Source organism: Sminthopsis crassicaudata, chromosome 2, assembly GCF_048593235.1.
Source record: "Sminthopsis crassicaudata isolate SCR6 chromosome 2, ASM4859323v1, whole genome shotgun sequence".
Lineage (NCBI taxonomy): Eukaryota > Metazoa > Chordata > Mammalia > Dasyuromorphia > Dasyuridae > Sminthopsis > Sminthopsis crassicaudata.
This window is the reverse complement of record NC_133618.1, coordinates 59,519,397-59,533,549: the sequence shown is the minus strand read 5'-3', so window position 1 is coordinate 59,533,549 and position 14,153 is coordinate 59,519,397. Positions and strand designations below refer to the sequence as shown.

At 38.0% G+C, this 14,153-nt stretch overlaps 1 protein-coding gene across 1 annotated transcript in view; it reads right to left on the bottom strand.

The window, feature by feature from the left end:
- The window catches only part of ATP6V0D1 (ATPase H+ transporting V0 subunit d1), a 97,564-nt gene that overhangs the window by 46,829 nt on the left and 36,582 nt on the right, over positions 1–14,153 (bottom strand). The window lies entirely within an intron of this gene.

Here is a 14,153-nt window from a genome sequence, read left to right as displayed (position 1 = left end):
CAAATCCTTTTATTGTCTAGTTCCCAACCCACAACATAGATCCTGGCTAATAAAATGGTAATATTTGCTACCTTCGGAGTTCATGAAGTCCAAATTTTTCATTTTATAAAGAAATTAGACGATTTTTCCAAAATTGAAATTAGAATCCAGGTTTTCTGACTCCCAGGGAAGTCCTTGTCTACACAACAGTGGGCCATGAAAACTCAGGCCCACTATTCCCAAAAAACAACCCTCCTAAAGAACTAACAGCACCTTGACCTTCCTTGCCTCTACCCCAAAAATGCTAAAATTCTTTGTATCTCCCTTACCTATACATCTTAGAGAACACAGGACTAGGATGCCAGAAAGATCTTCAAACACAAATAAGGAATAGCCAAACAAAATAGACCTAGCACAATATCGCTCCAGCTGCCCAACAGTTGAAATCCATTGCCCAGTCCTTGAGACTAGACAGGAAAAGTCTGGCTTATCTTCTGAATAAGATCTTTTTCTTATAGAACTAGCTCAATTTCAGGTATATATGACCACCCCCCTTTGCAAACAGTTGGAGGGGAGAAGAAATGGAATAATCCATGAAGCCCATGGTTACATACACTGTTGCTCACACTTGATCCCCAAATTTCCAGCTCTTAATCAATAGGAGAGGTTAGATTATCATAATTGATCTGCCCATCCCAGTTAGAAACAATGGAAGACAAGTTAAAGAGACAAACAGAACCTTAGAGATAAAGGGAAACCTCACCTCTAGGGCTTACCATACTCATACTACCCAGAGTGCCTTTCTGTTAGTCGAAAGCTCATAATTAGAACTTTGGTCTCCTGAGGCTTGGCACGAGGTCATTCCTATCAGTTCTTTCCAGTCCTCTACATCATATCCCCTCAAATTGTACCCTTGTTCCACTCCCCTCACAAGGTTTTAGAATCTGGAGGAAGATGTCAAATCAGAAGCCTTCATCCCAGTAGCAGACACGATCTGGGCTTCAAATAAAGCTAGTACCAGGATAAGGATGAGATTTAAATGTGAATCAGTCCTGTTTCTTTTTATCTTTCCCTATAGATATGTCATCAAGTCTTTTGCTACTTCCCAAAGGTGATACACGAGTCAATCCCTTCCTTTCCTTCTCATGCTTCAAGCCCTAAACAAAATACAACCCTAGAAACTGAAATTCCAAATACAGAGAAAAAACAAGGTTTTCTTATAATAAGTTTCCTCCTTTTAATTAAATAAAAATTATCAAAACACCCACTTTTGTTGTAAAGCATTGGGCTAGACAATATGAAGACCAAAATGAACACAAAACCAAAAATCTGTTCCTACCTTCAAGGAACTTACTTTACCTAGCACCAGGAATTAAGGATTTAAAATAAAACTATCTGAAATTAGTTGACGATACGCTAGAAATGGTAAAGAGGGTAAGGGTGAGGACAAAAGAGGAAAACACAACTTCTATTGGTAAAGAAGAACATGACAGGTCATTCAAGCACATGGAAGAAAGAGATGACAGATCTAACACAGATCTTATAGGAGCAGTATGTAGTGATAACAGTATTAACAGCTAGTACTTATATAAGCCTTTAAGGTTTTATAAAGTACTTTTGAAAAGTTTTTCATTTGATCCTCACAATGACTTTGTGAAATAGGAGAAAGGGAAAGGGAATAAGCATGCATGTAGTACCTACTATATGCCAGGACTGGGCTAAGCATTTTACAAATATATTTCATTTGCTCTTCACACAATAACTCTGCAAGGCAGGTACTGTTATGATTCCCATTTTATAGTTAGAGAAACTGAGGTAGGCAGAAGGTAGGTGACTTCCCAGGGTAGTCAGTCAATATCTGAGGCCAGATTTGCAGATTGTGCCCCTTTGCTTCCAAGATATATTAAATAGGTGCTATTATTACCTTCAACCTATAGACGAGGGAATTGAGACTAAGTTAAAAGTGACCAAGGTCACACAGCCTAAGAAAACACTTGAGGCAGGACTCTTGTTCTCCTCTAATTCTAAGCCTAACACTATACACTGACTCTATGACTGCATAGGAGATAGGGGATTTCAGCTATCTGATCACCTGTTAGTAGTTTCTATTAATTAAAAATAAAGCAACTGATAAGTTCTGGACTTGCCTTGATATACCAAGATATCAAATATTTAATGTACCAGAGGCAAAACTGCCACAGATGGATAGGACAGCTCTTTAGCTCAGGTATTTCTAAGCCGGAGTTTCCTTCCTGGGAGGGACTGGGCCTGGGGCAAAGAGCAATGCTGCTACCTTTAGAAAGCAGGAGGTTTTATCTGTACCTGTCTGGACATCATAACAGGTTTATAACAAGGAAAAGCCAGCCTATGAGTAAGGAAAGGTCAATCCCTTGGCGGACAGCCACAGAATAGAATCTACAAGTTGACAGCATTATATAGCGGAAGAACACTGGTTTTAAAGTGTTGTTCACTTGTAGCTGAACATGGCTTTCCCTATGACTTTGGATAAATCATAGAATCCTAGAATTTCAGAGCCAGAAGAGGCCATAGTGGCCATTGAGTCTAACCAAATATTTACAACACACTCAAGCAAGCGGTCACTCTTTGCTTGGAGGTAGAAGCCTCCACCTCACCAGTCAGCCCCTTAGATTCTTACAAAGCCCTAATTGTTGGGCAATTTATCAATCTGGAAAATTGAAAGAAGCAAATAAATGTCTCAATTCTGTCCTTTCCCTTCTCTGGGGCTCTTTCTTCTATGAAATGATCCCTGAATTTCCTTCTAGTTGTAAATTTCCTCTATCCTAGGGCCTAGAAGCACCTTCCCCTGTAGGGGGAGCAAAAGCCATGGGGGGGTGAGAAGTGAAGATAAGAACACCGTGTTCTCAAGTCTAGCATAATTAATCCAAGCCAGCCCAACAGCTGCCAGCCCAAGACTGCCTATTTGTCCATCACATTCACTACACTGATAAAAATCAACAGTGATAGCTTATCTTTAGGGCTAGGGCTACTTCCTCCACATCCACCACACCATGGTTAGTAACAGAACAAACTATTCCCAGAGGTCATTGGGTAGTCAGGTAAAATACTGTCACTTCTCAAAAAGAGGGCACAGCGTGGTTCTAAACACAGAGAGGGTGAGAGGGATTTGGCTTAGAATCCAGGGCCTGCCACTAAATACCTGTGTGACTGTGGGCAAGTTAATTTCCTTAAGTCTCAATTGCCTTATTTAAAAAAAAAAAAAAAGAAGAAGAAGAAGAAGAAAAATAGATTTAGACCAGATGATTTTGAAGTTTCCTTAATTAATTCAATCTAATTTAATCAAACACTATTTTGAAGGGATGCTCAAGGATATACACCAGCTTGTTATTTCCGAGTCCATCCAATTTTAAGTTCTACCTGGAATTCAAGATCTCTTCACAAACTAGTCCCCACTACTCAAATGATCTTGGTTTCCACTATTTTTTAACAAAGATCTTTTATTCCAATCAGATTAGTCTCTTTACCATCCCACAATGCTAATTCCATTCCTGCCTCTCTGGTATTGCTCATTCATTCTTCCTCACCAATCCAATCTTAGTTATTGGGAGACATCTTTACTAAGTACTCCAGACCATAGCATATAGTCTCTCCCCTTCTTGACATCCAAGAGCACTTAGCTAGAACTATACACTCTGGGTTGGTTTATATACACATTTTATTGTTCTTTAATTTACTGCTTTCATGTAACTAAATTTTAGCTGGGATTATGGTTTCTCTCATGTTCCACAGTATCTAGCACAAAACTAGTCACAATATTCATTCAACGAATATCTGATTTTTTGGTGCGGCAGGCAGATTTCCGATCTCTAATTACATTATGAGAACCAGATAGACGTGAGGAAAACTTGGTACCATTGAGCTCTGTTCTGAGGGCAGACAGCAGATACTACAAAGACCCTTTGGCAAATAATTTCTAATTTCTGGAATTCAGTTTCCTCATCTATAAAATATGAAGGCTGGATAGACTAAGATCTCCAGGGACCCTCTGAGCATGCCCACTTCTCTGATGCCATGATTTTAAACCTTGACCCAAGATAAGACTATGAGTACAAATGGTATCCATCTGTACCTCCTGTACCTTGTTTCCCCAAGGATTTTCTGAGCCTTGGAAGGCACTCCCCACACACACACACATATACCATCTGATTGCAAAAGATGGAGCTGGCACATGGAGGGAAGGGGATTTGGACACCTTGGAAGCCTGCATCCAGGCAGAATGTTATAATGGGGGAAAACCTCTGTAATACAGCCCCAATCTTACCAGCAGACTTGGAAATAGATACTTCCTCTTTTGGAACCTCTATCATCACCCTTAGAATCCTGAGGTAAGGCTAAAATGAAAGAATAATAACAGAACAGTTCCCGGGTCAACACTAAATTCCATAAGTGCAAGGTACTCTTGCCTTCCCCCATGATATACAGCTCGAGACTTGGTATATGCATGCAGTAGGTATTTCATAAATGCTTTTGCCCAGTGAAAGTCTGTGCTGTGCTGACATGGAACATTCTAAAGCTTATAGTGCCAAGACTTTCTGGAATAAGGGACAGGGATGAAATCTGCCTCGTGGTTTCTACTTGGAGCAAAGGAAATCCAAAGGGACTTTGCCGAGAATTATTCTAAAAGCCCATGAAGTTTTTGTTACCAGGAAATTAATTTAAAAAAGCCACTGGGGGAGCTGTGGAGGGGCCTTTTCAGACCATTCTCCCTGGCAGGGTCCCATTTATCCCCATGAACTGGAGAGAGGTGACAGCTTCCCAGTCATTGAGGCGACCCAAAGAGGGATCTGGGGAATGTGACTCTCAGAGCCAGGGCCAGCTAATCCCTCTGCATGTTCTAGGGGGTGGCTTTCCCTAGTCCAACAACAGCTAGACAGAGACCACACAAGGATTCTGAACTAGCTCTGACCCTCTTCTAGAAACCCAGCCACCCAGGGACAAGGCAAGAGAATCACTTCACATCTTCACTTTTGATTGACAACCCTTGAGCACAGAGCCTGGGGGAGCCCGAGGGTCCAGTGAGCTCCTGCAGGCTGCATTCTATCCTGGATTCAAGCTGCTGCTCCTCAGAGGGACTCCTGCAGAGTTTTGCTCTGCATGAGGGGGGCTATGTGACAGGGCTATAGAGATCCAAGAGCTCCAGGAGGAGGGGAAGTCTGGAACTCATTGTGGGCTTCGTGGGAGACCTCGCCACACGGTACACTCCCAGGTCCCCTGTCCAGTGGATATTCAGGAGCAGCCACAGACCATGTGGAACCTTGAAGGCCACAAGGATGAGCATAGCTTGGTACCTTGGGGCTCCGTTCTGGGTGGTATGATGACAGCATGCTAGGTTGGGCAGATTGCCTCACTATCCCAGTGATAACAGACACTGTTGGCAGAGAGCTTTAGTGACACAAAGCATCTCAAACATACTTAAGGCTGCAGCAAAGTCAGCAATTCTGCTTTGTACAAAATCCCAGGGACAACAGTGTCCCCGGCTCACTTTTTCTAATTCATCCATCAACCTTCCCCTCCCCTCTGCTCAACACATTCTAAAATAAGGGGTTGGAAAAAGGAGAAGGGTTAGAGAAAATCACAGAATAACAGATTTAGACCAGAAGGCCACCAAGTTCAACCTTCTCATTTCATAGCTGAGGAAATGAAGGCCCAGGGTCACCTAGTTAGTTAACACCTGAAGTGAGAGCTAAAGCCAGCTCTTCCCTTATCTACACCAGAGGAATCTCTACTCTCCATGGAAGGTACTTTTTCCACACCATGGACTATTTGAATGCCAATGCAATAGCTTAGCAAAAGTTCTTCCTGTAATCTGGCCCAAATTTTTAATTGCGGTATCAGCCCACATGTAAGCAGGGACATAAAAGCACTAGTAGCAACATGCCCCAAACTTTGAGATTTTTGTTTCTCATGGTCCAGATATATGATTTCATTGGTACAGAAATTCATGATGAAAAAACTAGATGTAAGCAGATTTCAAGAGCCACCTAGAGAACTCAGAGGTTAAGTGCCACCATGTCAGGAATAGGACTTAAAGCTGGGCTTTCCAGAGTCAGAAGTTAATTCTCTATTCACTCCAACAACATGCTGCTTCCTTATGAGAGTGTTCAGGAAATTAAGAGTCATATCAACCAATCAATCAAGTATTTAAGTGCTATCATGTGCCAAGTACTAGAGAGACAGGGAAAGAGAGCAAAAACAGCTCCTGTCCTCAAGGAACTTGCATTCTAAACAGATAACATACAACATACAAACACATTCAGAGTAGATGGAAGGTAGAGGGGAAGGCATTCTAAAGGGACCGGGGAAAAGCTTCTTGAAGGATGAAGGGTTTATTTAAGCAGTCACAGAGGAAGCTGGAGATTCTAGGAAGAAGAGCATTCTGGGCATGAACAAGAATAGAGAGTGGTCAGTGCAAAGGTCTGGAGACAGGAGATGCACGACTTTGTGTAGGGAAGAGCAAGGAGGCACGTGGGGAGAAGCAATGTGTAAGGACAGACAGTTGAGGAGGGGCCAAATTGTGAAGCACTTTAAATGCCAAAGCAAGGCTATGTTTGATTATGAAAGTAACAGGAAGCCATTGGAGTTCAGAATGGGTCAGATAAGTGCTTTAGGTCAAGATGGGACAAGATGGGTAACTGTGGCAGGGATTCCAGTCAGAAGGCCATTTTCCATAGTCCAGGTGAGAGGCATTAAGGAACTGAACTCTCCTTGTGGCTGATGAGCTTCCCCAAACAAAGAAAAGAGAAAAGGGCCACGGATAAAACTCTAGATACACCTACAGTCAGCAGACCTGACCTGAAGAACTTGCAAAATATTAATTGAGAAATGGTCCGACCATTCCTCATGCCATAAGAGCTGAACCAGGAAAATAGCGTCCACAGGAAGAAAAGGTGGGGAACGGTGTCAAATGCTACGAGGTCAAGAAGGAGAAAGATTAAGAAAAGGTATGGCAATTAAGAGATTATAGGTAATGTCAGACCAGTAGTTTGGAATCTTTTTTGTCCCGTAGATCCTTTTTTCAGTCTGGAATAACTCAAAGACCCCTTTTAAACTCATAATTGAAGGAAATACAGTTTCAGTTAGAAGTTAGTAAAAATAAAGATGTAAGAGTTTTTCTCCTCACCAAAGTTCATGAACCTCCTGAAATCTATCCACAAGTCTTCTTAAAATCCACTGCTTTAGACAGAGCAATTTCAAATGAATAATGAGGTGAGAATCCAGATTATAAGAGTTTAGAAAAGAGTGAAATGAGAGAAGTGGAGTCCCAGAGTACAGACATCTTTTTAAACTTCAGCTGAGAAGAGATGAGAGATATAGAAATATAATTAATGGGCCTGGTAGGATCAAATGAGTTTTGTTTGTTTTTCTTTTAAAGGATAGTGTTTGTAGGCAATGGGGAAGGAACCAGTAAAGGAGGAGAAACTGAAGATTCAAGAGAGAAATAAGTGAGTAGCAATATTGTGAAAATATGGGGGGGAGAAAGGCAAGTCTTGGGAAGGAGTATGGCCACTGGAGTTAAGGGGGGTAGTGAGGAATGAAGTCAATGGGATGTGAGATGAGGAGGGGAAAAGAGGGACTTATGGCAAATGGTTTGGATGTTTTAGAAGAAGAATAAGGTGAGGGGCTTAGTTGCAAGAGTCCTAGAGGTAGGGGGGAATTATTAGGAAAGGGGAATGGTATGCAAGGTTTAGTGAGAAAAGAAGTTTGGAAAGCTATTCTGGTGAGAAGGAAAAGAAATCACTTAGGGAGGAGTAAAACTTCCTTGTTTCCTGGACTCCTCAGGTAAGATTAGATAGCAGAAGATAGTGAGCCTGATCAGCATGGTTTTATATTTTCCTTCAATTTGATTCAGCAGGATGTTAATGGAAATAAAGAAAGCACAGAGTAAAAGTCATTCAAGGGGTCTGGCAAGAGATAATTGGTGACAACAAGAAAACTGGGGATTTGAGAGTAAAGAACAATGACATGGATCATCAAGGCATTGTGTCATGGACCCCTTTTTCAGCATGAACTACAGACTCCTTTTAAATTCATAACTGAAGGAAATAATGTTTCAGTTAAGGATTAGTAAAAATAAAGAAAGGTCCTAGCCGGAGCTGGGGTAATGATCTGGAATAGTACAGGGGAAAGAAGAGAGTAGTGATGATGAGGATGATGACTTATATATATAGATAGAGAGAGAGAGAGAGAGAGAGAGAGAGAGAGAGAGAGAGAGAGAGAGAGAGAGAGGGAGAGAGAGAGAGAGAGAGAGAGAGAGAGAGAGAGAGAGAGAGAGAGAGAGAGAGAGAGAGAGAGAGAGAGGGAGAGAGAGTATATCTGAGGCATGTGATCCTCACAAAAATTATTCCCATTTTACAGATGAGAAAACTGAGACCAATAGAACTTAAATTTCTAACCCCAGATTACCCAGCTGGTAAGTGGTGGTTGTCAAATTTGAACATGAGTCTTCCTGACTCCAGGCCCAGTGATCTACACACTACACCACTGTTCCACCTAGATGCCTTTAGGGTTGGGGGAAGGAAGGCACAGGGAGAAATGAAAAGAAAAAAGATTATTATCTGATACAGGAATTACATAGTTTTTTGAAGATGGAAGTGGAGCACTTGTGAGTAATGGCAAGATCAAGAATCCGACCATCCCGGTGCGTGACTGTATTAGGGTAAAAGTAGGCCCTGGGAACTAAGTAGAGTGAGGAAGCAGCAAATCATGGTATTTGAAGGGACATTAATTTATATGTTGACATTCTATATTAGAAGTACAAGGGCTGAGAGAGAGAGAAAGACTATCAATTAGGTGCAGAACTCATTCAGAAAGGAGGGAGAAAAGAGTCTTAGGAGTTGGTGGATAATGGCTACTTAGACTGGGTGTTATTAAGAATAAGGGAAAGTAAACTTATTGAAACTTACACAGATGCAAGCATATCCTATTTCTTATGAAATATTGGTCCCCATTTAGAGGATTTACTTTATGTGGTCTTTTCCTGGTATCAATTATAACTGAATAACAAGATCTCCTATATTCCTCTTCCATCCTTAAGAGAGAGAACACATTAATTCTTCAGGTTTGAAATTATTCATTGAGCCCCTTACCCCTTCTTCTTTTAGCAAAAGACAACCCAAGGGCAGCTAGGTGATGCAGTGGATAGAGCACCGGTCCTAAAGTCAGGACATTTGAGTTCAAATCTGGCCTCGGACACTTAACCTTCCTCACTGTGTGATTCTGGGCAAGTCACTTAACCTCAATTGCCCCAGCAAAATATAAATAAATAAATGGATAAAGAAATAAACAAACAAGTAATTAAATGACAACCCAAATCCCTGTAGCCTTTCTTCAAGAGTTCTCATTTCCTTGAGTAAGCACTCTCAGGCAAGGCTTGGGATGGCAGCAAATGTCCTCCAATCCTGATATCCCCCTCATTTCCTCTCTTCCCAAACTGATAATAACTATAACTACTAGGATCTTTCCTGCTACCCCAATTTTTGGTGAAATACCCTTAAGGAAACTCAAGATACAAACAGAAATGAAAAGAATGATCTCCACCCCCAAAAAAAATCCACAAGCAAAGTCTCAAAGATAAATGCAACTCAGAATCAAATGCAATAAGAATTTTTAAATGGAAGCTAACGACTCCATAACACAGTAGGAAATATTTAAAGTGAAAATATAGAAGAAAATGTTAAATATCTCACAAGAAAAACAACTCACCTGGAAAACTGATTGAGAAAAGTTATTTTAAGAATCAGTAGACTATCAAAAGCTACAACTAAAAAAGAGCCTAAAGGCTGTATAGATCTCTTAGAAGCAGAAAAAAAAGGCAAAATGAAAAATCCACCAGCCACCTCCTGAAAGAAACCTTAAAATAAAAACTTCCAGAAATATCAAAACTAAATCCAGAACATCAAAAAACAACTAGTATAAGCATCTAGGAAAAAAAGAATTCACATAACAAGGAGGTACAATCAGGATCACACAAAATTTAGTAGCCAACATTATAAAAGAGGAAAGAAGAAAGAGGAAAGAATTTGGAATATTTTCCAGAAGGCAAAGGGCCAAGAATATCCATTAGAAATAAGTATAATTATATAGGGAGAGAAATAGAGCTTTAAAGGAAAAAAAAGGTTCCAAACATTCCTGAGAAAAAGACCAGAACTGAATTAAAAAGCCAACATACAATGAAGAAATCAAGAGAAGCATGAAAATATAAACATGAGTGAGAAAATTTTTTTTCATTTTTGTTTTTTTTAAAAATAATTATTTTGGGTTTTTTTTCCCCCAATTACATGTAAAAACAATTTTAAATTCATTTTGGTTAATAGCAAATTGTTTTTTTTCCCCATTCTTTTTCTTAATCATATTATCTATTTTATTTGTTTAAATTTCTTCAAAACTAAGGAAGAAATAAAAACCAATAATTAGATGCTATTTTGCCAAGTATATAACAATAGAACTCATAATCTAAATGAAATGGATGAATAGTAACAAAAATATAACTTTCCTAGATTAAAAGAACAAAAATAGGATACTTAATACTTAATATTTTCTATCTTAGAAAAAGAAATTGAACAAAGGGTAAATTAACTCCCTCCTCCTCTGCAAAAACTTGTGTGGATCAGGTGGATTTACAAGTGAAATCTATCAAATATACAAAAAAAAAAATTAATTCCAATACTAAGTATATTGTTTGAAAAAATAGGTAAAGAAAGGATTCTATTAAATTACTTTTATGACACAAATATGGTCTTGATATCTTAAGGAGTAAAGCAAAGAAAGAAAACTATAGAACAATTCTTCTAATTAATATTATGCAAAATTTAAAAATAAAATATAATTAGCAAGATTACATCAGCAATGCCACAAAGATCATACATTATGACCAGGATGGATTTAAATCAGAAGCACAGGAAAAACTGTAAACATAACTGACCATTATAATAACAAAACTAATAAAAATTGCATAATTATTTCAACAGATGTAGAAAAAGCCTTTGACAAAATATTATACCTATTCTTGTTTAAAAAAAAAAAAAACACCAGAAAGTAAGATCTAGAAATAGTTTTCCTTAAAATAATAACTAGGATTTACCTAAAACCAAGAACAAGTATTATCTGTAATGGAAGGCAGGAATTTTTCCTGTTTGTAAAGTTTATAAAGCAAGGCTGTCTATTATCTCTATTATAATTCAAAGTTATACTAAAAATGTTAGGTATAACAATGAGATAAGAAAAAGAAATTAAGGGAATAAGCAAAATTATCGCTTTAGTGAATGATAATGGGAATGGTTTTAGTGAATGATTTAATTAGAGAACTCTAGATAATTAACTATAAAAGTCATCAAAACAATTAACTTCAGCAAAATTGAAGAATATTAAAAAAAAAAAAAAACAGCCATACAAATCATCTACATTTCTGCATATTACTAACACTATCCAGCAGGATGAGACAGAAAAAGAAGTTTCATTTAAAATAGTTACAAACAGTATAAAACACTTAGGAATCTACCTATCAAGCCATGAACAGGGGGCTGCTAAGTGGTGCAGTAGATAGAGCACCAGCCTTGAATTCAGGAGGACCCGAGTTCAAATGTGGTCTCAAACACTTAACACTTCCTAGCTGTGTGACCCTGGGGAAGTCACTTAACCCCAGGGGGGGAGGGGAAGACATAAACTGATGTTTAGAATAATTACACATGTTTAATCATATTGGGACTAGGGGGTGGAGGGAAGAGGAAAAAAATTTGGAACACAAGGTTTTGGAATGGTGAAATGTTGAAAACTATCTTAGCATGTATTTTGAAAATAAAAAACTATTATCAAAAAAAATTTTAAAGATAAACAGGAATTATATGACATAACTACAGAATATTTTTCATAGAAATATAGAACTAGATAAATGAAATATTAATTGCTCACAAGTAATCTGAGACAATACAATACAAATTATATCATTTAACTAAATTTATTCAGTGCCATACCAATTAAACTACAAAGAATTACTTTATAAAGCTAAAAAAAATTTTTTAAAGGAAGAGGACTTATTAGTGCCCAATTTCAAAGTACTTCAGATCTATAATAATGAAAACATTTTAACACTGGGTAAGAAACAGAAAAGTTGTTTGGTGGAAAAAATTAAGCACACACAATTTATAGAAACAAATGAGCCAGAGTAACCTAGTATTTGATAAACTGAAAGATCTCAAAGAGATCATTATTCAATAAAAACTATTGAGCAAACTGGAAAGTAGTCTAGCAGAAACAGGTGTAATCTGACATCTCCAAGATAAATGAAACCACGTACATGACTTAAACATACAAGGTAACATCAAAAGCAAATTAGGGGAAGATGGAAGGAATTATCTGTCAGATATGGATAGGTTCACAACTACTAAAGAGGGAAATTTGCAGGAGCTAAAATGGAGAATTTTGGCTACATAAAATTAAAGTTTTTACACAAACAAAATCAATGCAGTTAAAATTAGAAGAAAAAGAGAAACTGGGCGGGGGGGGGGAATGTTTGAAAGAAATTTCTCTGATAAAAATCTCATTTCAAAGATGTATAAAGAGCTGAATCCTTATTTACAAGAAAATTTACCAAAAAAACAGTCAATTAATAAATGGCCAAGGCAAGTGAAAAGGTAGTTTTCAGAAAAAGAAATTCAAGTTATCAATAGCTATATAAAAAAAATACTCTAAATCACTAATAATTACAAATGTAAATTAAAACAACTACTTCATATCTATCAGATTGGCTAAGATGATAAAAAAGGAAAATGACAAATGCTTACTGGGGTTATGAGAAAACAGATACTAATGGATTATTAGTAAAGCTGTGAATTACTCCTACTATTCTGGAAAACAATTTGGAACACGGCCCAAAAAGCTATTAAATTGTGCATTTCCTTTAGCTCAACTATACTGATACTTAGTTTATACCTCTAATGATATCAAAAAAGAAGAAAAGGACTCCTGTGAATACAACTGGAAACTGAGGATATCCATAAATTGGGAAATGGCTGAACAAATTATGGTATATAAAGGTACTGGAATACTATTGAGCAATAAGAAGTGATGAAGGGGATGACTTCAGAGAAACCAGTAAAAACTTGTATGAACTGATTAATGCAGAGCAAAGTGGCAGAACCAAGAGTACAGAGTAATAACAATATTGTAAAGGTAAATCACTTTGAAAAACTTAATAATTCTAATCCACACAATGACCAAGCACAATTCTAAAGGACTAATGATGAAACATGCTATCCACTTCCAAGTTGAAAACTGATAGAATCAAACTGCAAATTAAAGCATATTTTCTTCTATTCTTTCTCTATATTTATTTTTCCTTCCTTGACATGGCAATACAAGAGGAATGTATTTTGCATGACTATACATACTTGTAATGGATTTGGTTGTTCTTGTCTTCTCAATAGGTAGAAAAGTAGAAGGAGAGACAGAATTCAAATCGAAAATCCAAAAACTGAATTTCTTTTTAAAAAACATCCTTGCTAGTGAAAAGCTCAAAATCAACAGAACAGTAATCAACAGAAGGAAGGGACTTGAATTAAGAGAGATTGAGAAAGACTTCCTAAACAATGTGAGATTTTAGATCAGAAGATTTGAACTGCTGTCATTCATTATCTGTGCTATTAGGCAAGTGGTTTTATCTTGCTGAGTTTCCCTTTCCTCATGAGTAAATAATAATACTTGCATCACCTATCTCACAAAAGTGTTGTTAAGAAAGTACTTTGTAAACTGTAAAATAATCCAGGACCAGTGAGAAAGTAGGAGGAGGAAGCAGTACAGCCTAGCTCCCCTTACAAGTTCTCCAACAATAATCTAAGAATGCCAAACCTGGTACTGATTTCCCTAGAGAGAAAACCAAAGGAGAAATTAGAGTAATATGTCTTTCCAGCCTAAGACTGCAAATTCACTGTGTAAGCTAATGACCAGGAAAGGAGCTTTAAACAGGGGTGGGCTGTGATTATGGACTCGATGCCCAGAGCTCTGAGCCAGTCCAGCAGGCCAGAGTATGGATTTAGGCCTGAAGTCCTGGAGGCTCAGAGCTAATCAAGGACTACGTATCTATCTCAGCTGATCAGAGCTCTGATAAAGGGCAAGTATGGCCTCGATTTCCCACCCCAAAT